The 23217-nt window shown below is 45.2% G+C and overlaps 1 protein-coding gene across 3 annotated transcripts in view; it reads left to right on the top strand.

The window, feature by feature from the left end:
• The first annotated feature begins 2828 nt into the window (after window positions 1-2828).
• GNB1L (G protein subunit beta 1 like) overlaps window positions 2829-23217 on the top strand; it is a 171229-nt gene continuing 150840 nt past the window's right edge. For all 3 annotated transcript variants that reach the window (XM_033953968.1, XM_033953965.1, XM_033953966.1), the window contains exon 1: window positions 2829-2953. The gene's annotated coding sequence lies outside the window, so the exon portion shown is untranslated. The remainder of the gene's footprint in view (window positions 2954-23217) is intronic.

Below are 23217 nucleotides of genomic sequence, written 5' to 3'. Positions count from 1 at the left end.
AATGTATTTAGTGCAGCTGGTTCGAGTAACTTGGATAGGGAGCGTATCATTCTTAGTCGATAGAAACATTTCTGGATGACTATGCTAATGTGAGAGACAAGTGCCCTAACTGAGACTAGCCTTTTGCCTCTCTTTTACTAATGCATAGCATGGATTTTGGTGCTGGCGGTGGCGGTAATTGCTCTGATGCTCATAGGAATTCTGAGCGTCGGAACAGTTATTGCTGCTGCTGGCACTAAAACCCGCACTATGCATTAGAAAAAGAGGGGGGGGGGGTTATTTTTTAAAAATCCAATTTAAATAAAAAGTCAGATAAAAAAAATCATTGACTTTTATCCACCCTGAAATAAAAGCACTTTTTAAAATCTTATTTTAACAATTCTAAACTCCAGTAAGCCCTTAGTATCATTTTATAATTATAATGAAGTATTCTCATGCCCAAAGTACTTGGCCTCCCATGTAGCTGATCTTTAATTTTTAAAGGGAGTTTACCAAGCCAAGGCTCTATAGGGAAAGTGTCTAGTAGCCATCACACAAGAAACACAGCAAGTTCTCCATTACTGATTACCTCGGATAGACCTACCAGCTTAAAGTTGCTCCAGCAAGACCTGGTTTTCAAAATTAATTTTTTTTCTTCACAGGTCAATTTGGCTGTAAAAGCCTGTAATTGCCACTGTATGTGCTGGAGTTCATCTTTTGCATCTGAAATATGCTGCTCAGCTTCTCCCATCTGTTGTGTGTACTCAGTTTAGAGTGCATAACCATTTGGTATTTGCTCTGTAAGATCAGCAAATTTATTTTCTAGGGCCTGGACCATTGCAGCCTTAAGCTGCGCAAAATGCTTTGGATTCAGGCTGCCTGGATCTCTAGTGGAGTCTGCCAGCTTGGTCACGGCTGTTTGTCTTTTTTCTGTGTGTAATCTTAAAGAGGTAATTTCTCCATCCGGACACAGCAGATATTGGTTCATACACTAATTCAAAAGTTCATCCACTGGTATACATGTCCTTGGATTGTTGCTGAAAGTAAGTTAATGTTAAATAGAAAAGAAGGTTACAGAGCACTAGAAAAGTGCTGCTTCTTAGGCTCTGCATATCACACAATTCTCACCACACTTCTATTGTATAAGAGGCTTCTACAATAAGCCTGTGCACAAACTGGATTCAAGGAATGTGCAACAAAGTGCATATGCTCTAATATGGGCATAGGGACTGGATAAAACAAGGATCCCATTGACCCCTACCGCATGGCCTTAAAAAGAAAGCGGCTATGGCGTCAGGTCCCCTCGATTTTTTAACTCCCGCAGACCTCACAAATTATCGCTCACTCTATGTATTCTCATCTTACCCTCCTCCAGCAGGATCTATGAGGTCCGCAGAAGTTAAAACAATGATCTGCAGATTGAGTGATATCCATGAGATCTGCAGGAGTTTAAAAAAATGAGGATCCCTGCCATGGCTACTTTCTTTTTAAGGCCATTCGCTTTTAGTTCCATGGGGTCTGCGTTTTAACTTCTACCCTTGCTAGTTTCTTTTCTGTTTGTGGTTGGTAATTTATTCCAGACATTTAGCTGCCCTAAATGCCTGGAATAAATTACCTGAGTTTGTCCACCACACTCCTTCCCTTGTTTAAAAGCAGACTGAAAACCCACCTTTTTGATATAGCCTTCAATCCATAACCCTATTCCCCACTGCCCACCAACCTAGTCAGCAGGTTATCCATTCCCCTTAACTATATCCAAAACATCCTGCTTGTCTGTCTAGATTGTAAGATCTTTCGAGCAGGGACTTCTCCTTCATGACTCTGTACAGCACTGTTATCTTTGATATTGCTATAGAAATAACTAATAGTAGTAGTAAGGATTCTTGGTGTTGAATACTGCATGAATTTCCTGCTGTCTCATCCTAGCTCTTCCTTTTCTTGTGCCCAGCTTTGCTGCACCCCTGTGCCCCAAATGCCTTCTACCTGGGGGCCCCACGGATCCCATAGAGCTAAAGCACATGGCCTTAAAAAGAAAGCGGCCTTGGGGTCTGCCGGGATCCTCGTTTTAACTTCCACAGACCTCAAAGATCCCAATCACCCCCGAGGTAAGCAGATTTTAAAGAATGTGCTGTGCTGTTGAGATCCGTGGGATCCTCGCTTTACCCAATCCCACTGGGCACATGTATACCTGTGTATTTTATGTTATAAAACAGACAATATCTCCACACAAACGCAGACCTCAGGAACACCTATAGGAAACACCACTTAAAAGTACACCCGCTCCTGTTAGTGATTGTACACGCATATACAGTATATCCTCACAATTTTTAGAAAAGTCATTTCCAAACGTAGAACACGCCACACACAGCGAACATGCCATATCCTGGAAATCCTGTTTTTTTTACCATGTTCCCATATAGAATTATATTCAGTGTTTAAAAGAGATAATCCTTTTTCAAAATTGCGGGCATAGAAAGGTTTTGTATTTACAGACTCAAAGGCAGTAAGAATGGGACGGTGCAATGCAGGCACATAGAACATGTTTGGTAGGCTCGTGAAGCCCTTGAAAGGACACACACCAAGGCCCTATAACAAACTGTGGCTCTATGGGACAGGAGCTCGCGCATTAGAGACTCCTGCGCTCTTCCTTTAAGCAGCTCCGGGGCGGCAACCAAGTCGAAGTCTCTGAGCTGGTGAGAGGCAAATCGGAGGGCACAGTCACAACCTACTTTCACAGTTCGCGCAGTGACATCTTCCACATTCTCAAACTCCCCGCCCCCACATCCTACTTTCCTACTCGCCTTTGAGATCGCCTACGTCCCTTCTCTAGGGCACCGCCCTCTCTGACGTAACTTCTTCCCCTCGGCGACGCACTGCCCTGCCGGAAACGGGAAGTCGATTTGAGGGGGCGGGACACCGGAGGATAGAAACTATAACCATTCGCAGGCGGCGCCTTCAAAAACCCAGTTTAAAGGTAGGATGCAGGGGGCGGGGAGTTTGAGAATGAGGGAGAGCAGAAGAAAGAGGGAGCGATGCAAGATTGTAGTGAAAGGGAGAGGAGGGGTCTTGGTCCATAGGAGACAACAGTTCAAAATGATTGGGGGGTGTTAAACCCAAAGGAAATTACCCCTTCCTGGACGCAGTTTGCTCAATATTAGCGGTGCTCAAGCACTCACAGAGCTGGCTGCTATGATTTGGTCTGCATTTCAAGAAGAGGGGGGGGGGGGTGTGCTCCGTCGGTGAGGGCAAATACCCGTGACTTGGTATATCTGCATAGATGTACAATATGGTCTAATTGAGTTTGTCTACAATGTATTTTGCATAAATAGCAAAATCAAAATGAATCAGGAATGTAGTTAACAGCTTGACCTACAGTCAAGATGTGTTGCGTTATTTTAGCACAATAAACGTTATTTTAGCAAAATAACACATCTTAATGGGTAGCCCGTGTTGATACCTTGCTTCCTGAGTCTTTTTAACATAGAATAAATGCATGCTATGCAGGGCAAATAGGCTCATCTAGTCTGAGCAGTCTAGGTTTGTTTTCTACTAATGAAGTACTGTATATGCCCATATAGATTGAACACATCACCCTCTCTGCTCTTCCTATGGCTCTTATACTCAACCTGTTTTACCCTGATCCTATCCCTCTGCTGTTTGTGTTTTATTTCAAACACCCAAATTCATTTAGAGTATATTGTTTTACAGGTCTTGTCGTTATCTTTGTTTTTCAAGCCTAATTTAACACTCAACTCCAAGTCCATTTCTTACCACAAAACTTTGTTACTGATTTCAAATAGCCACTAAACATGTTTAACCTTAATTGTTAAAAAATAGCATTTTATGTATTTCAACAAAGTATTAAAATATACTACAGTAGACTCTCTGTTAACTAGAACTCAAGCATCTGGCACTCTCAAGCAACCTGCAAAAAAAATAAAATAAAATACCCCCCTCCGGGACCACCTTCACTGCTACCCTTCACTCCAAACCCTCCCCGCCGAGGCTGCCGTTGCTGCTACCCTCCACTGCAAACACTCCCCAAGGCCACCATTGCTGCTATCCTCCAAACTCCCCCCGAGGTCACTGGTGCTGCTACCCTCCACTCCAAACTCTGGCCCAGATTCTCAAAACTTTAAGACCTTCACTAAACTGTTTTCCAGCGGTTTAGCCTGTACGCAGTTTAGCAGCGGATTATCAAAACGGATTATCTCTGTCTTTAGCAAGATTTCTAGCATTCTCAGACACTGACATGCAAATGGGCTCTTCAACACTGAAATAAGCCCTCCGGTGGATTCTTAAAAAATGCCAAGCCATTTTCAAAAAGCGGTGTTGACTTTTGGCGAGAAAAATAAGCGACTAGTCTGTGTGTGTGTGGGGGGGAGGGGTCGGTCAGTGTCAGAGACTGCTAGAAAGACCGTGTGTTGTGATGCAGTGGGAGAGATGCCCATTCTCTCCGCTCCATCGCAACACCCCTTCTCTGCAGCGGCGGCAAACACACTTCCCTGGAATGGCAGTGACACCCCCCTGTAGCGGGAGAGGTGCCCACAGTCTCCTGCTGCCCTAAAATCCCTACAGTGACCCCTCCCCTACAGCAGAAGAGATGCCCACATTTCCTCCACAGTAACTCAATGTCTCTGTTTCGTCCCCGCGATTTTTGTTGCTGTCCCTGCCCCATTCCTGTAAGCTCTGCCTTAACCATAAAAACCTCAAACACTTATGATTTTAAAGTGTTTGAGGCTTGTGCAGATGAGAACAGAGCATGCGGGAATGGGGCAGGGAGGGATAGGAAAAGAACTTGCTGGGATGGGAAAATGAGTTCCCACTGGGACGGGGGAAAATTTGGCCATTGTCATTCTCTACTACTGGCACTGCTATCTTCCACTTCAAACTGCACCCCCCCTCCCAGGCCGCCGGCGCTGCTCTCATCCCTTTGCGCCCAAGATGATCAGTGCTGCTGTCCACCTCCTCCCCTCACTGACAAGAACTGTGCTTATCATATGCGTGCTGGTGCTGAAAGAGCCTGACGCTGATGTTCTACGCTGGGCGCATGCTCAAGGCGTTCTGGCTCCTGCCCTCTCTGAGATTCTAATGAGTGCTGAGGAAACTAGAAATATGATGGTGTTATCCATAGAAACAGAGAGAGGAAATGTATCATGCTCACATAAGATTGCTTTATGCTCAAGCCCCATATTATGCCTATATTTACTATTGTAAATCTGCTGAAATGGTGGATGGGTGTACAAAGTTTTAGGGTTTTTTTGTTGTTAGAGGTCCTGATGATGAACTGTTTATTTAAATTTTGATATACTGCCCTTCATTAAATATACCAGGGTGGTTTACATGCTCACTCAGATTTAGGTTACTATGTTAATGCACTTTCTATAGATTAATAAAAATACACCTTGTGCTTAGAATATTTAGAGCATGCATAACCCATTGTTCCAAATTTGTGCTTATGCTTGGATAGCTTCATGCCTATCTCATTTTGTATTGATCCAATGGAGGTAGCCTAATGGTGGAAGACAAATCAGAAATTATTAATCTGAAAATGATATCTCCCAAAATGATATCTCCCAAATGGAATAGAAACAGTTTGGGACTGATTCTACAAATGATGTCCTGATTGTAGACTGTGGTAGACGTCCTACTGCCATCTCTCCAGCCAATCGGGTCGCACATTAAAAAAAAAATCAATGGTGTGAAGGATGCCTACAATATAGATGTCTGACATAAGCCTACTGACACCTAAGGCTGGCATGGGCATAGTTTTCACCGGAAGTGGCTTTGGGCATCCATAAGCATCCCTATGCTGTTGCCATAGGCGCCAGACAGATGACTTAAATATAGCCCTGTGAGCGTCGGGAGCAGCGCGGCTCCCTGTGTTAATAACGGGTATCGTGGTTTAGTAAAAGGAGGGCCAGGTTAGATCTGCTAATTTGAGATTCCTAAATTTTCTCTGTGTCCCTTACTATCTTATGAGATTCTGCTGGAAAAGTATTTCAAAGAAGTTTTAGCTCTGTCTAATTTAGATTCTATAATTATTACAAAATGTTTCTGAGGTGCTCCTTGATAAAGGAAATGAGAGATTTGATTTGACTGCCTTTTTGGAAACGACCCAGGACAACTGGGTCTCAGAGCACTCCACTCTCCTGGTCTCTTTTGTCTCAGAAATGGATAAAGTTCTAATTTTGAAAAATTACTTTAAAAAGAAAGATAACTTTTTTGTGGTGGGAAGTTGCAGATATTTCTTGATGTCTCCAGGGCTACTCAGACTAGACATAAACAATTTCTTAAGTTTAAAGATAGAGTTATAGTTCTAGTAGCTACATTCTTTTTGAAATTTCCCTCTGAATGTATTATTTTCTCCTCAGATGCTAATTATGTATTCTTTGAACCAAATCAAGTGGAAAGACTATTGATAAATAGGGAAGCTAAACAGTTACATTCATCAGAGTTTAATTCTAACATTGCCTTAAGTAGATCCAGGTCTAGAGTAATTTAATTGATTTCCTTTGTTGGATTGTAATTGCTTATTCCTCTTTTCTTTCCTTACATGGGCTAGTTTGTTTTCTTATTATGTTTATGAGTTAATCTGTATGCATTTCAAATTTCAAATAAAAAAGAAATCTAACTGCTGATAACTTCTTAGAGGCCTTGTCCTACCCCCATGTATGGTAGATGAAAAGATGATGACAGTGTTAGCACAGGTTGATATCTGGATTGCACTCTTAGCAATAATAATAATAACAGTTTATATACCGCAGTACCGTTAAGTTCTATGCGGTTTACATAAGATTAATGAAGTACAAGTTGAGAGAACTTAAGGGATGGGAAAACAAGAGGGGGATAGGGTAAGAGAACCGTTAAAGAGGGGAAGAGAGGAGCGGGTCAGCTGTCTAGATACTTCAGGAACAGGTGAGTTTTGAGGCGCTTCCTGAATACCTTGTAAGTGGTGGGCGAGAGCAGTTGTTCTAGATCTTTACCTCATAAAGCTGCTTGATGTGAAAGAAGGTGTTCATGGTGTTTTTTTAGTTTGCAACCTCTAACCGGGGGAGAAACGAAGTGCAAGTGGGAGCTTCTCTTGTGTCTGTTGGCTGAGAAGGAGAAGAGGTCAGTTATGTATTTAGGGGCTAGACCGTAAAGAACTTTAAAGCATAGGCAGGCGAACTTAAACTTTACACGAGCTTCCAACGGCAGCCAATGCAGCTGTTTGTAGTATGGTGTCACGTGATCAAATTTCTTTAGACCGAAGATAAGTCTGACCGCAGCATTTTGCATTAATTGTAAGCGTCGCATATTCTTTTGGGATTAGAAAAACCAGCTCCTCTAGAGAAGGTCCTATGCTCTACAATCAAGTGTTCCATATGGTTCTCTCCGAGTCCTTAAGTGTCAGGAACATCAATTTGAAAGGAATGGCTAAATTCCTACCTAGATAAAGACAGGCTCAACTGTAAGAAATACATGGCAATGTACTGCTAGACTTTAACAACAGCCCCCCAAAATATTCCTCTGAAAACATTGAACAAGCTGCAAATTCAACCAAGCAACTATTTTAAATAGTAAACAGCTTACTGCAAACCCCACAACAGAACCAGTCATACCAATTGCAACTAACTAGCAATGATTTTGCTAACAAAATTAAAGGTCTCCATCAGGACCTACATCAAAGCTCCCTCCTACCATGCACAGCCATCTGGGACTCATTCAACCAGATTACAGAGGAAGCTCTTGAAAAATCTTGAAAGGCCTACAACCTGCCCTCTCATCCTAGGGTTACCAGATGTTCAGATTTACTCGGACATGTCCTCTTTTAGAGGACTGGACTGTTCAGGCGTCTGGACGGGTTTGGGGTGGGTTGGCTGGCTGTGTTGGGGCTGGCTGGGAGCTAGCTAGCTGGCTGGCTGCCACTACACATGCCTACCATTAGACGTGCCCTGTACCCTGTCCCAGCCTATCACTAGACCACTAGAGGGGGATAGGGTACAGGGCACACCATTTGGTCCAGAATTTTTTTTTATTGGTATTTCCTCTACAGGTGGGTGCGTCTTATGGAGCGAAAAATACAGTATTTTTTTAATGCTTTTTCATGGTAGTCCTATTCATCATATTTATGTTTATACTGTATTTGGTCATTTTACTATTGTTATGCTGTTAACAAAATTGTAAGTTTTATGTTGAACTGTACTTGCTGTACACTACCTTGGGTGAATCTCTTCATAAAGGCAGTTAATAAATTCCAATAAATAAATGAACTTCAGTTCCTTGTATTTTAGTTGATGAGGTAGACTAGAGTTTCTCAACTTGGTCCTCGGGACACATCTAGCCAGGCAGGCCTCCAGTCCTTTTAAGTCTTAACTACAGTCCACTTGTAAAGCACTTATATCTGTTTGTCATTCTAAGGGGTCCTTTTATCAAGCTGCGGTAGGGGTTTAACACGCGTATTACCGCACGTTAAACTGCCTGCCACGCTAGCCGCTAACGCCTGCATTGAGCAGGCATTAGTTTTTTAGCCGGCCGCAGGGGTTAGCACGTGATGAAATGTCCGACGGCTTGATAAAAGGACCCCTAAGTTTCCAAGTTTATTTACATTTTAATATACTGACCATCATCGTGTATCTGGCCGGTTTACAAAGCTAAAAACATTAAAATAAATTTAAGAATGAGGGTTAAAAAAAAGGGTTGAATATAAAATAGACGGATACGTTGACGTATGCAATTTTGAGGGAGAGGGTAGAAGGAAGGTTTATAATTACATCATTAAATAAAATAAAATTAAGTGAGGGGAAGAGGGGGGAGGAAAAGACACCAGGAGACGGGGGGGCGCTTTTTAAAAGCAGTTCTTTTTGTATACTGAAGTGCTGTTACCCACTCTATCTGCCTTATCGTTCCCTCTGTAATGCCCTACCTGAGCTGCAAGTATAGATTTACTCTTTTTGTCCTGTTTGTCACAATTAGATTGTAAGCACTTTCGAGCAGGAACTGTCTCGTCCGTGTTAAAGTACAGCACTGCTTGCGTCTCGTAGCGCTATCGAAATGATAAGTAGTACTATGTCCTCAATGAACATGCATAAGATAGATAAGCATGTACTGATTCCTTTGTATGTGGGTCTGTCTCACACGGATGGGCCTGAGGACTGGCCAGAGATTGGGCTAGATTGGGGTGAGGTAGGATAACTTTAAAATGGTGCATAATTCAGTGAAAAGAGCAGTGAATATTTTCTTAGACACAGTAACTCATCGTGGTTTCAATGAATAGGGGCAATGGGTTTGACTCAGCATGGTCTTTGTCTCTTTATATTAAAATTATGGATTGAAGTCAGTGTTTGAATGGGAGATGTTTTAGAAAAAAATAACATAGTAAGTGACAGCAGATTAAAAAAAAGTATGGTCCATCCAGTCTGCACAAAAAGGAAGCCTGCATTGCATTTGGTTAGCTCCCCCCCCTCCCTTTTTGCTGTTAGGGTTGTATCTGCTGCTCCATGTAGGTTACCCCTCTCTTTGCTCTCTGTTTATTTGTGTGAGTCATTTAAGTTTAAATCATTTTTATTGTTGTGAAGAATGACACAAAACCATGTTACAATGCCGTCAGAAACAATAACAAAACATATTTTGGAACATGGGAGCAAAGCAATAGTCTTAAAGATAGCTTTGTTTTTTATTTGATCTATCTATATTTTGATGTAACCCACTTATACCCTCTTCTATTAAACTGCTGCTAGCAGTTTTTAGTGCAGAGAGCTGCGCTGAATGGCCTGTGCTCCTGTACTCCCAGCGCTCATAGAAACTGTGATTGTCGGGAGCGGTGCGGCTCCCCGCGCTAGAAACTGCTAGCGCAGTTTAATAGAAGAGGAGGTTAGATTGTGTCGATTATGCAGGATATACATCTGATAAATAAGTAAACAATAAAATAATATTTTTCTCAGTACAATGAAATCGTCCAATCCAGTCCTTAATAAGTCTCAAATCCATCCCCCTCCGATGTAATATATGACTAAAGATTAACCATTCAAAATCCTGCTGTGAGCTGCACATGTCAGTGTATTCCAAAATAGTTCCCATATTTGCTGGAAATGCATCCCCTTCCTTGAGTCTAAGGCTTCTATCCCCAGATGCTTTAGATCTGATCAATTATCCAAAGCTAATAAATTCTGGATAAATTAAGTTTCTATAATCCTCTTGAATCTCAAGGAAGCCTCAGCCCCACCACTCCACCGCTGTATTATCTTGTAACTGCGGGAAGCATTACGTGGTGACTCATCATTGGCCGTCCAAACATCAACATGGTCGGCCAATGATGAGTCACCACGTAATGCTTCCCGCAGTTACAAGATAATACAGCGGTGGAGTGGTGGGGCTGAGGCTTCCTTGAGATTCAAGAGGATTATAGAAACTTAATTTATCCAGAATTTATTAGCTTTGGATAATATAAACAACTATTGGCTGGATAAAGAAAGCATTTAACACATACTGCCATTGTTGGTTAGGTTAGATCTGATTAAGTCATTTATATTTTTCTATGATTAGAAATACTGTACTCTATAATGTTTTCCATCTTTCTTCCATATAGGAGTCCTCTGTTTTTGTCCTTTACAGTTTCCTTTAGTTCAGTAGTCTCCCCATTAAAGTTCATTTGCTCATTAACATCTTTCAAGTAATTTAAAGGTCTGTATTATATGTCCTCTGTCACTCCTCTCCACCAGGGTATTCATATTCAAGGAAGCCACTCTCTTTTCATGTCTTCTAATAGAGATCCCATACCATATTGGCTATTTTACTCTGAATTGCTTAGAGTCTCTTTACATCCTTGGTGAGATATGGCCTCCAAAACTAAACTTAGTCCTCCAAATGCAGTCTCACCATGACTTTTAAATGGGTATTATTACCTTCTTCCTTCTACTGGTTATGTCCCTCTCCAGGGCCGCCATCAGGGCAGTACTACCAGTCCTGCATTCAGGGGCCCGGAGGTGACAGGGGGCACGGGCTCCCCCAGGGTCCTAGGCAGTGTTCCCTCTAAGGCAGCGGTCTCAAACACGTGTGGCTCTCCAGGTTTTATTTGCATCATTCTCTTCCTTTTGGAGCAGCAGCCGGCTCGTTCGTTCAAAGCCGCGGGCTGGCGGCTCCTTGCGCTATCCACTCCTGCATCGGAAGCCTCTCTGACGTCACACCATCAGAGAGGCTTCAGACACAGGCGCAGATCTCGCAAGGAGCCGCCACCTGCGGCTTTGAACGAATGAGCCGGCCAGACACGCTGCTGCTCCAGTGGCGTACCAAGGGGGGGGGGCGGTCAACTGTTCTCGTCTAGAGCAGTGGTGCCCAACCTGCTTCCCTTCCCTTCTCACTGCTGCCATCGGGGATCAGGCCGGCACCGTGTCTTTGATCTCCCTGCTTATCTTCCCTGCTGGGCTGACCAACTCTCGCGGCGGCCCGACGTCAATTTTGACGTCGAGAGAACGTTCTGGCTAGCCAATCGCTGCCTGGCTGCCCGGAACGTCCTTTCCGAGTTAGAATTGACATCGGGCGGCGAGAGTTGATCGGCCCCGTGCAGAAGAGAAGCAGGGAGATTTCGGCCTGTTCCCGATTGCAGCAGCGGCAGCAGCCTATTCCGCAGCGGTGGTGGCATGGGGGAGGCAGGAAGGAAGAAAGAAAGAAGGTGTGTGTGTGTGTGTGGGAGACAGGGAGACAGAAAAAAAACAAAAAATGGGGCACGGAGGAAGGAAGGAAGAAAGAAAGAAGGAGGGGGGACAGGGAACCAGAAACAAAGCAAAAAATGGGGCACGGAATCAGAGAAAGACAGACATAGAGGAAGAAAGAAAAAGTTGGGGGAGGGAATGAGGTCTGGAGGAGAGGAAGCATACAGGAGGATGAAAGAAGGGAAGAAATATTGGATGCACAGTCAGAAGAATAAAGTGCAACCAGATGAAATTACCAAACAAAGGTAGGAAAATGATTTTATTTTCAATTTAGTGATCAAAATGTGTCTGAATTTATATATGCTGTCAATATTTTGCACTATGGCCCCCTTTTACTAAATCGCAATAGTGTTTTTTAGTGCAGGGAGCCTATGAGCGTCGAGAACAGCTCTGGGTATTTAGCGCAGTTCTCTGCGCTAAAAACTGCTATTGTAGTTTAATAAAAAGGATGGGGGGTATATTTGTCTATTTTTGTATGGTTGTTACTGAGGTGACAATGCATAGAGTCATCTGCCTTGACCTCTTTAAAAAACCCAGAATAGGAATGATAATTAACATTTTCTCAGCGTATAGTGTGCTTTGTGTTTTTTAATTTTATTTTTGGTAGATCATTTTGACTTGGTCATTTTAAAGTAGCTCGCAAGCCCAAAAAGTTTGGGCATCTCTGAGCTAGAGCGTTGAAACTGTGTATTTCTATTTTATCCCCCCTTTTACAAAACTGTGGAGTGTTTTTTAGCGCCAGCCGTGGTGGTAGCAGCTCTGATGCTCAGAATTCTATGAGCGTCAGGGCTGTTACCACCGTGGCTAAAATCCACACTACAGTTTTGCAAAAGGGAGAGGGGTTCGTTTGTGATGACTTGGAGGCGAGGAGGATGGCAGTTTGAGTGCAGAGCTCCTCTCCCTGGACAATCTGCCTGCTTTTAAATATCAGCAGCAGTGGGAGATCAATTGCTTTTACACCTAAGCAGCAACGGGACCAACCCACCAAAAACCCACAGTCCCGGTCCTGCAAAAATATGAGCTCCACCCTCCCTGCAGTTCGCTAGGAAAATCAACTGCTTTTACACCTAAGCAGCAGCAGGACCAGCCACCACTACCAAGAGCCCTTTGCCCCGATCCAGCCAGGCATGTGAGCTCCTCCCTCTGCAGTCCATTGGAGAGATCAATCTACCTGCTTTTAAATATCAGCAACAGTGGGAAATCAACTGCTTTTACACCTCAGCAGCAGCGGAACTATCCGCAACTACCAAGAGCACACAGACCCGATCCAGCCAAGAGTGTGAGCTCCACCTCCCCCTGCAGTCCACTAGGAAGATCAACTGTTTTTTACACCTAAGCAGCAACAGGACCAGCCACCACTACCGAGAGCCCTTTGCCCTGATCCAGCCAAACAAGTAAGCTCTTCCCCCAGCATTCCGTTGGAAAAATCAATATGCTTGCTTTTAAATATTATCAGAAGTAGGAGATCAACTGCTTTTACACCTAAGCAGCCTATAATAGGAGCCCTTGCCCCGATCCAACCAGGCATGTGAGCTCCTCCCCCTATATCCCATTTAAGAGATCAATCTACCTGCTTTAAATATCAACAGCAGTAGAAAAACAACTGCTTTTACATACAAGCAGCAGCGAGACCTACCGCAACCACCAAGAGCCCACAGACCCGATCCTGCCAGGAGTGTGAACTCCTCCCCCTGCAGTCCATTGGAGAGATCAATCTGCCTGCTTTTAAATATCAGCAGCAGTGGAGATCAACTGCTTTTACACCTAAGCAGCAACGAGACCAGCCACAACCACCGAGAGCACACAGACCCGATCCTACCAAGAGTGTGAACTCTTCCCCCCATGCAATCCGCTAAGAAGATCGACTGTCGGCTCCGGGCGGCTTTCCCGCAGAGGAGAGAATCCTGCATTCACCGTGGGCCTCATCTGGGGCAGCCTCCTTGGAGCGGCTGGGGCACGGGCAGTGTGTCTGGGAGGGAATGCATGGATGGGAGAACATCGCAGGGGAGGAGACATAGGCATCCTGGGACTGTCTGCCAAGTCTCTTCCCTGAAGAAGCCCTTTCTGGAAACGTCAATCGCTCCTCCTAAACTTACTTGCTCCACTTCATCACTGACGCTGAAACCGTGGATTGAAGACAAAGTTTTATTTTATTTTTCTTTCCAGCTTATGATTTATCTTTAATCTTATCTATTGTTTTGCCTTTTGTCTTTGTTTTGTTCTATTTCTATCATTTAAATTTCTCCAGAATTCTACTGTTCAACGGCTCCCCCTTCTGCTTCTATTCCTTTCTCTCCTCTCTTCTACCTTCCAAAGTATTTAGATCAATGCTGTCTTGTTAAAATGTTTATTTTATTTTTATTTTTCCTCTAACTCTACTTTTCACTTCTCTATTACCCTCCAGGTACTTTAGTTAGATTGTGAGCCTTCGGGACAGTAAGGGAATTTTTCAAGTACCTTTCTTATTTCTAATCTTAATGTATATTTTCTGTAAACCGCTTAGAACCTAACGGATGTAGCAGTATATAAGAAATAAATTACATTACATTACATTACATTACATATTACATACTAGGCGAAGGTGTTTTCTGTGTTCTGTGTGTTTGAAAGACATGGTTTTCTGTTAGGATTGACGATGTAGACTGTGCTGGTCTGGCTTGTTTAGTTTTACAATGGGTGTATTGATGTACTGTTCACTGCAATATATAAGATGCTGCCTTTTCCTAGGTACTCATGTGTGACATGTGGTTTGTTACTAAAAATCATGTTTTTCTTACAGATGGGGGGGTGCCAAAAAATGATGGGCCCCGGGTGTTACATATGCTAGGTACGCCACTGTATGTAAAGATACCAGAAAGCTGGCGTAGCAAAAACTTTAAGTAAATTGTTATTCTTCTAAGTTTTGAGTATTTAACCCTCCCACAATCTCACAGGCACTCGTTTCAAGTTTCAAGTTTATTGAGATTTTGATTTAAACGCAATATCAAATATTTTCAATGCGTATAACAAAAATAAATTTGGGGAAATAAATAAAACCATTTGAACAATAAACATACAAACATATCCATAGATGATTAAAAATACATAAGGAGTACAAGGATAAACTACATTTGTTTAAAAATGCGTCCTCCGTGCCTGCTCATAAATTTGTGGAGTATGTAACTTGTCGCTCATGCATATTTTTTTTTGCACACACCTCATCAATCCTTAGAGGAAACATTGGTCCTAGGCCACCATAGCACAAATTCCTGTATTATGCTTCTGCTGTGCACAACAATAAACAATAAACACTGTTGTCATACTTTTTTTTGTCCCCTGCCGATTTCCTGATAGCACTCCCCCGGACAAAAGTGGGGGGGAAGGGGTGCGTGGGGGGGCCCAATAGGATTGCTCAGTAAGGGGCCCAGAAATTTCTGATGGCGGCCCTGCCCCTCTCTATGCAAACAAGCATCCTTCTGGCTTGGACAATTATTTTATCATATTGTTCCTCCATCTTGAGATCCTCAGCCTTTCACCTCGTATTGTTTACAGCTTCTTTGGATTTCTGCATCCCAAATGCATCACTGTACATTGTTTCACATAAATCCTTAACTGCCAAGCATTTGGCCATACTTCTTATTTTTATAGATTACTTCTCTGCTTTGCACTCCCTCTGAGCTATTGTTGTTCACCTTTGTTCTTTGCTTTTCAGAAATTACTCTCTTTATATTATTAAGTTAAAATTATCCACATCTGTACAAAAAAAAAAGGTTATTTTGCTGAGTTCATGCATTGATTGTTTCCGGGATCAGAGCTCGTTCTAACTGCAACCTCTCCCCCTTGGTTATGTTATTATGCTAATACAGTGCAGTTCAAGGAACTAATCAAAAGTTCAAGGTACGGTAGTTGATGAAATTGAATGAATGAGTAGTAGCCAGGAAAATGTGTGTCGATAGATTTACATCATGTTTCATGCATCCCACATTAAGTACAATAAAATACATTTTATAATTCAGAGGTTTCCAATTAGCAGGACTTTGAGCCCAGCATTATAAATCATGGGTCAGTTAAAGTTTATCAGTCCCTGCTCACTCACAGTAATAATTATATAAAAGTTACAGTAGAAAATCTTTGGAGTATTAGCCCCCCAGAACCCTCTTATGGCTTCACTGAGCCTTGTAAAGATAAGCTTTTCAGAGTTCTAGCCTTGACATTTGGGTGACAGGCAGAAGTGAAGTCTTAAACATCTTTGCCATGCTTAGTGATTATGCTTTACAAATAACATATGTTCTTTGTTTCCTTGTCCTCAACTTTGGTTCTTGTACTAAGTGAAAGTATGTGGTTATTACCCTGTTTCCCCGATGGTAAGACACTGTCTTATTTTTTTTGGAAGGCCAAAATATGCTCTAGGGCTTATTTTCAGGGGGATGCCTTATTTACCCATGAAGAAGACTACAGTACACAGTTATTGTTGAAAAAAAACAGAATTTTATTACGTTCGCGATAGGTACGTTCGCAATGCGTTTGTTGGAGGAAGAAAACGGTCGGCTGAAGAATCGGTCGGCCGAAAAATCGTACCGTGTATGGCCAGCTTTATCCATCATACCATATATTGTACCATTTAATGTCCCCAATGTTCTCCATCAGGGAAACACAGTAAAGAGATTATTCTGTAGTGCAGCATCAGAGGGGACTTGACAATGTGAAACCATTGTTTATATACCGTATGCATTTTAAACAGGCTTTATATACAGTAAGTGGTATTGCTCACAGCAAAAGAAACCTGTCTGCGTGTCTCACTTTTGGATGTTCTGGCCGTGAACAAACTCCTGCAGTCTCCGTTAGGGAGGGATGAGGGAAGCTGCCTGTGTTTCCTTGCGCGGAGTCACGTGCGCGCGCTGCAGTCCTGTCACTTCCTCCTCTTCACTTCATGACGAGGCGCGGCACGCAGCCATGGAGGCAAATACGGTAGACGGAGGGACCACACGGAGTCACCCACCGTACCACCCGATTCGGGTAAGCGCAGGTATCGGTGGGTGGCTTATTTGCGGGGGGGTGCCTTATTTTACATTTTTTTCTAAAAAGGGGGGGCTGTCTTATTTGATGGCCCTGCCTTATCATCGGGGAAACAGGGTAGCTAAGATATTTTTCAGAGATATTTGTGCTGGATGGTTCTCCTGAAATTAGGGGATTTTTGGACCTTTACTGGTAACAGTTTCATACACTGTTTCTTGTATTGTTCCTCCCCCTGCCATACAACATATGAAATATGGTGGTTTGCAGTAATCGGGTATAGTTTATCTTTTTCTATCAGCTTTCAGTATTGCCTTTTTATATTAGGTTTTCCCGCCTTTGATGTTAGATGTGATAGGCTGTTAAACTGCATACTTCATAGTATTCATTTTCTCAGCTATCAAACCTGGGATTACACTCTGGGCTCCTTTTACTAAGCTGCGATAGCGGTTTTAGCGTGTGCGTAGAATTGCCGCGCACACTAGACACTAATGCCAGCATTGAGCTGGCGGTAGTTCTAGCCGTGTAGCGTGGGTTTAGTGCGCACTAAAATTCTGCGCGAGCTAAAAACGCTATCGCAGCTTAGTAAAAGGAGCCCTCTGTTTTCTTTTTTTTTTTTTTACTTTGACAGAATGAGACATACGGCTAAAGTTAGATTTAAAATAAAAAATTGCTTTCAGGAGAAATCATTATATCTTAAGTTTTATCAAAATACTATACATTGTATTGTCTAGTATAGTAAGGATGTGCTGACCTGTTACTGTTCGCATAGAAACTTATATTTTAGATTTAACTGGGTTGCCAGAAAGTACTTACACCTCTAAACGCTAACCCCTCCCTTTTACAAAACCATAGCGTGGTTTTTAGCGTTGGCTGTGGCGGTAACAGCTCTGATGCTCATAGAATTCCTATAAGCATTGGAGCTGTTACCACTGCGGCCGGCGCTAAAAAACCACACAACAGTTTTGTAAAAGGGGGGTAAACTAAGAACCAAAACATGCCTATCCCACAAAGTACAGTGGTGCCTCACACAACGAACTTAATCCGTTCCAGGAGCAAGTTTGTTATGTGAAACGTTCGTTGTGTGAAACGCGTTTTCCCATAAGAATACATGTAAAACAAAATAATTCGTTCTGCAGCCCTGTTTTCCCATAAGAATACATGTAAAACAAAATAATTCGTTCTGCAGCCCTACATTTCCCTCCCTCCACCTCACCTTATATGCAGAGTTTGCCAGCTTTCTTTTTCACTCAGCCGCACGCTTTCAAAAAGCTGTGCACGCGCAGCTGCTGAAATTGATCAATGTTCTCCTCTCCTGCAACTTCCGGTTTCCGGTTGCGTCAGAGGAGAAGATTGAACAACAGAGCATGCGCGCATGTGCTGCTCTTTGAAAGTGTGTGGCTGGCCGAAAAAGAAAGCCGGAAAACTCGGCATCTAAGGTAAGGTGGAGGGAGATGATGGAACACTGCATTCAGACAGGAGGGTGCTGCTGTTCCCGGTTCACATTAGGAAGCGGCGAGAGTAGTTCCGCCCCCCCCCGGGACCCTCGGGCGACTTCGTTGTGTGAAACGAAGTTCGTTATAGGGAGCAAGACAAAAAGTTCGTTATGCGCAGCGTTCGCTGTGCGAGGCGTCCGTTATGCGAGGCACCACTGTACTCTATATCAGTGGTTCCCAACCCTGTCCTGGAGGAACACCAGGCCAATTGGGTTTTCAGGCTAGCCCTAATGAATATGCATGAAGCAAATTTGCATGCCTATCACTTCCATCATATGCAAATCTCTCTCATGCATATTCATTAGGGCTAGCCTGAAAACCCGATTGGCCTGGTGTTCCTCCAGGACAGGGTTGGGAATCACTGCTCTATATGATAAAGTACCTGAATGTAAACCACTTAGGGCTCCTTTTATCAAGCTGCGGTAGGCGGTTAACGCGCGTAATACCGCGCTAGTCGCTAACGCCTTCATTGGTGAGGCGTTAGTTTTTTGGTGTGCCGCGGGGGTTAGCGCGTGTTGAAATGTCCGATGCGCTAACCCCCGTAGCACACCTTGATAAAAGGAGCCCTTAGGATATAAGTGGTATATAAATAAATACTGTTTTTTTTTTCCACTATGCAATAACTCACCCTGGTCAGAGGAACCCGATTATGAGAAGCAATTTAGTTTAATTTGCACCAACATCTTTATACTGTGATAAATCAATTTTATATTTTAAAGTATCCCATGTTCCTCCATCACAAATTATCTTTTTTCTATCAGTTGAAAGGACTGAGGAAATTCAAGCCATACTGATGGCAACATTCTGTTCTTTTTGACTGAGACTTCTGAAGCTGATCCAGGACCTAAGGGCTCCTTTTACGAAGGCACGGTAGCGGTTTAACACACGTAATACCACGCGCTAAACCGCTGGCTGCGCTAGCTGCTACTGCCTCTTCTTGAGCAGGCGGTTGTTTTTAGGCTAGCACAGGGGTTAGCGTGTGATGAAAAGTCGCACGCGCTGAAGCAGCTAACGCGGCTTCGTAAAAGGAGCCCTAAGTGAAAACGAATCTACTGCTCTGCTATTCTATAGGGATCATGATATGAAGCTCCAAAGGGGTAAACGCAGGAAAAATGGCAGTAAATTTTTTTTTAATGGAAAGGGTGGTAGATACCTGAAATATTGTACCAGAATGGCGATGGACTAAAATATAATAACAGAATAAAAGAAGAAGGTCTTTATGTATAAAAAGAGGATGGCATGAACTAGCAACATCATAGGCCATGTGGATAGCCAATAGGGATAACCAGTAAGGAGTGGTGGTATGACTCTAAAAGCAGTAGAATTACTGCATTCAGCTTCCAAGAACTAGTTCATGATTCTAACAAAAGGTGGTTTATCCCAGGACAAGCAGGCAGGTATTCTCACTAGTGGGTGATGTCATCAGACAGAGCCCCGGTACGGACGTCTCACAAGCACGTGTTGCTTGTAGAAACTTAAAGTTTCTAGATGCCCGCACCGCGCATGCGCCGGTGCCTTCCTACCTGGAGATCCGGGCGTGTCTCCTCAGTTCTTTCTTTTCCGCGGAGCTGAGAAGTTCAACTTCTTCATGCGCTAGCTGAATTCAGTTAAATTTGCCTTCCTTGTCCGCGTTTTCGTTTTCGTTTCTTTTAATTACTTTTAACAGTTCTTTTCTTTTTCAAAAAAAAAAAAAAAAAAAAGGAGAAGATTATTTCCTCCGGCGGGTCGAACGGGCCGGCCACGTGGCTCAGGCCCACGGGCTTCGACCTCGCGGCAGAGATTTTCCGGCCTATGTCCCGGCCAATCACCGGTTTTAAAAAGTGCAGCAAGTGCCAACGCGCGATTTCACTCACGGACCCTCACTGGCGCTGTTTGCAGTGTTTGGGCCCTGACCACATCCCGAAATCGTGCGGGCCTTGCTCTACCCTTACGGCACGCTCATTCAAGCGGCGTTGCCTATTGTGGGAATCGATGTTCAAGATGGACGCAGCTAAGGATCCCTCAGCCTCCACTTCATCTGATACCTCCCCGGTGCGGGCGAAACCGGCATCGACTCCTCCTGCATCGAGTGCGGTGAAACCGGCATCGCTCGCCCCGACACCATCCACGAGCTCGACGTCGGTGCCTGCCCCGGTCTCCTCGGTTCAGGTACCTCTTCCTTCCACAGTGCCACCAATGGTCATCAAAGTGCCGAAAGCTACTAAGCAGAAGCACTCGACCTCGAAGGAGCGCGATGCCCGTGCAGGAGGACCCCCTTTCGGTGCGGATCCCTCCCTATCGGCTTCGCTACGGTCCGTGCTGGAAGCTCAATTCGTTGAGCTCATGCAGACCATCGGACCCGGGCTCATCGCTGCCATACAGGGTGACCTCCCGGTACCGGTCCAAAGGGGCGGTCCGCCCCCTCCCCCTCCCCCACACCGTTCGACCTCGACAACCGACGAGGACGAACGAGGGAGGGCGGCGATACCCACGCGGCAAGCCTCGCTTACCGACATGCCGCCATTAGAACCCATTACGCCTCCGCGCCAACATGGGACCAGACCTTCGATCGATACTCGAAGCCCTGGGCATAGTCAGGAAGAGTTCCTCCGTACTCCTTACCAGACTTGGGTAGCATCGCAGGAACCCGCATCGCAAACCCAGTGGCGATCCACTGCTTCCAGCCCTATCCACTTGGGGACCTCGGGAGACCATGCGATGCACAGACGATCCCGATCCCCGTCCCGCCACCGAGACGGGCACCGATCGAGACACTCATCCTGGCACTCCTCACGCTATTCGGAGGTGTCACCGCAGAAAAAACTGCAACGTAGGGGATACTCCTCATCAGAGGCGTCCCCTCCGAGGGGCCCAGAGTACGAGGAGACACCGGTGCCCGATTCTCCTTGTCACTCCCCGATGTCCACGGACCTGGAGGCCTCCTCCTCCGCCAGCCCGTCCCACAGACCGACGCTGGCGGAACAATTGTCCTTCTCATCATTCCTCCGACAAATGGCGGATGATCTGGATGTGACCCTTGACACGGGCTCCCGATACTCCAAAGAGTATCTGGACACCATGCATTTACCTAACCCCCCAACGGAGTCGCTTCGGCTCCCCCTGCATAAATTACTGGACCAGACCTTCATGCAGTGCTTCGAAACGCCGTATTCCATACCGGCGATCCCTAGCAAACTCGATGCTCGATACCGCATCGTGCACCATAAAGGGTTCGAGGGCCCCCAACTCTCCCACCAATCCCTGCTGGTCGAGTCCTCCCTAAAACGCTCTCATCCCTCCCAGGTCTACGCCTCTGTACCGCCGGGCCGAGAGGGGAGAACGATGGACAAATTTGGTAGAAAATTCTACCAAAACTCCATGATGGCGTCACGGGTGCTAAACTACAACTTCTTTTTCTCTTCCTATTTGGAGTTCTTCTTGCCGGTGCTCCGCAAGTTCACTCCGTTCATAGACAACCAAGCTCGATTCGAGTTCGAGGAAGTGGTAGCCTCCCTCTCCCAATTACGCCTCCAGCTGATGCAATCCTCCTTCGATGCATTCGAACTCTCGGCACGCGCCGCCGCAAGCGCGGTAGCGATGCGTCGCCTGGCATGGCTCCGTACCATCGATATGGATCCCAACCTTCAGGACAGACTCGCCAACGTACCATGTGCTGGAGCTGACCTGTTCGATGAGTCTATCGAAACTGTTACCAAGAAGCTGTCGGATCACGAAAAATCCTTTCAGTCCATCCTGCGGCCCAAACCCAAGCCTCAACAGTCTCGACCTCCCAGGCCACCCCTGATTTACCAGCGGCGTTACATGCCCAGACAAACGCCTGCTGCGAGGCAGCCTGCGAAGAGACAACCTCCCCAGAAGTCTCAACAAAAACCTCAGCCACCGGCCGTACCTAAGGCCCCCCAGCCCTTTTGACGCCCCCCCCGGGAGCATAACCTCGGCCTCTCCCATAGGGGGCCGCCTCCATCTTTTCTACCATCGATGGGAGGCCATAACTACGGACCTATGGGTCCTCACCATCATAAGAGAAGGATACTCTCTTCAATTCCACCGGGTCCCCCCGGACCATCCCCCAAGAGAGTATCCTTCAAGCTCGACGCAGACCGCCCTTCTTCTTCAGGAAGTCCAAACCTTACTCCAGCTTCGGGCTGTCGAGCCGGTCCCGTCAGACCAATTGAACCGAGGGTTTTACTCCCGGTACTTCCTCGTCCCGAAGAAAACGGGCGACCTGCGACCCATTTTAGACCTTCGGGCCCTCAACAAGTTCCTGGTCAAAGAGAAGTTTCGCATGCTGACTTTGGCTTCTCTATACCCCCTCCTCGAGCAGAACGACTGGTTATGCTCCCTGGATCTCAAGGAGGCCTACACTCACATCCCCATTCACCCGGCCTCCCGAAAGTTCCTCAGATTTCGGGTGGGAAATCTGCACCTACAGTATCGAGTGCTACCATTCGGCCTATCTTCGTCCCCCAGAGTCTTCACAAAGTGCCTGGTGGTAGTGGCCGCAGCACTCCGGGACAGGGGTCTACAGGTATTCCCATACCTCGACGACTGGCTCATCAAGGCCCCGTCAGCCCCAGAGGTCACTTCGGCGGCCGTGGCTACAACCTACTTCCTCCAGAATTTGGGCTTCGAGACCAACTTCTCCAAGTCTCATCTACAACCCACCCAGTCCCTCCCCTTCATCGGAGCGGTCCTGGACACCACCCGACTCCGAGCATTCCTACCTCGGCAACGCATGGAGTCTCTTCTTCATCTCTGCCAGTCGGTGTCGACTCGCCAAACCCTACCGGCGAGACAACTGATGGTGCTCCTGGGCCATATGGCCTCCACAGTACATGTGACACCCTTTGCCAGACTCCACCTCAGGATCCCCCAGTGGACCCTGGCATCACAGTGGAATCAGACATCCGATCCACTATCCAAACGCATCTTAGTCACACCTGCTCTTCGGCAGTCTCTACTTTGGTGGATGACCTCTTCGAATCTATCCAGAGGTTTGCTGATGCACTCTCCCCCCCATCAGAAAGTCCTCACGACCGATTCGTCGAATTACGCAT

Source organism: Geotrypetes seraphini, chromosome 8, assembly GCF_902459505.1.
Source record: "Geotrypetes seraphini chromosome 8, aGeoSer1.1, whole genome shotgun sequence".
NCBI lineage: Eukaryota > Metazoa > Chordata > Amphibia > Gymnophiona > Dermophiidae > Geotrypetes > Geotrypetes seraphini.
This window is presented reverse-complemented; position numbering and strand designations above follow the sequence as displayed.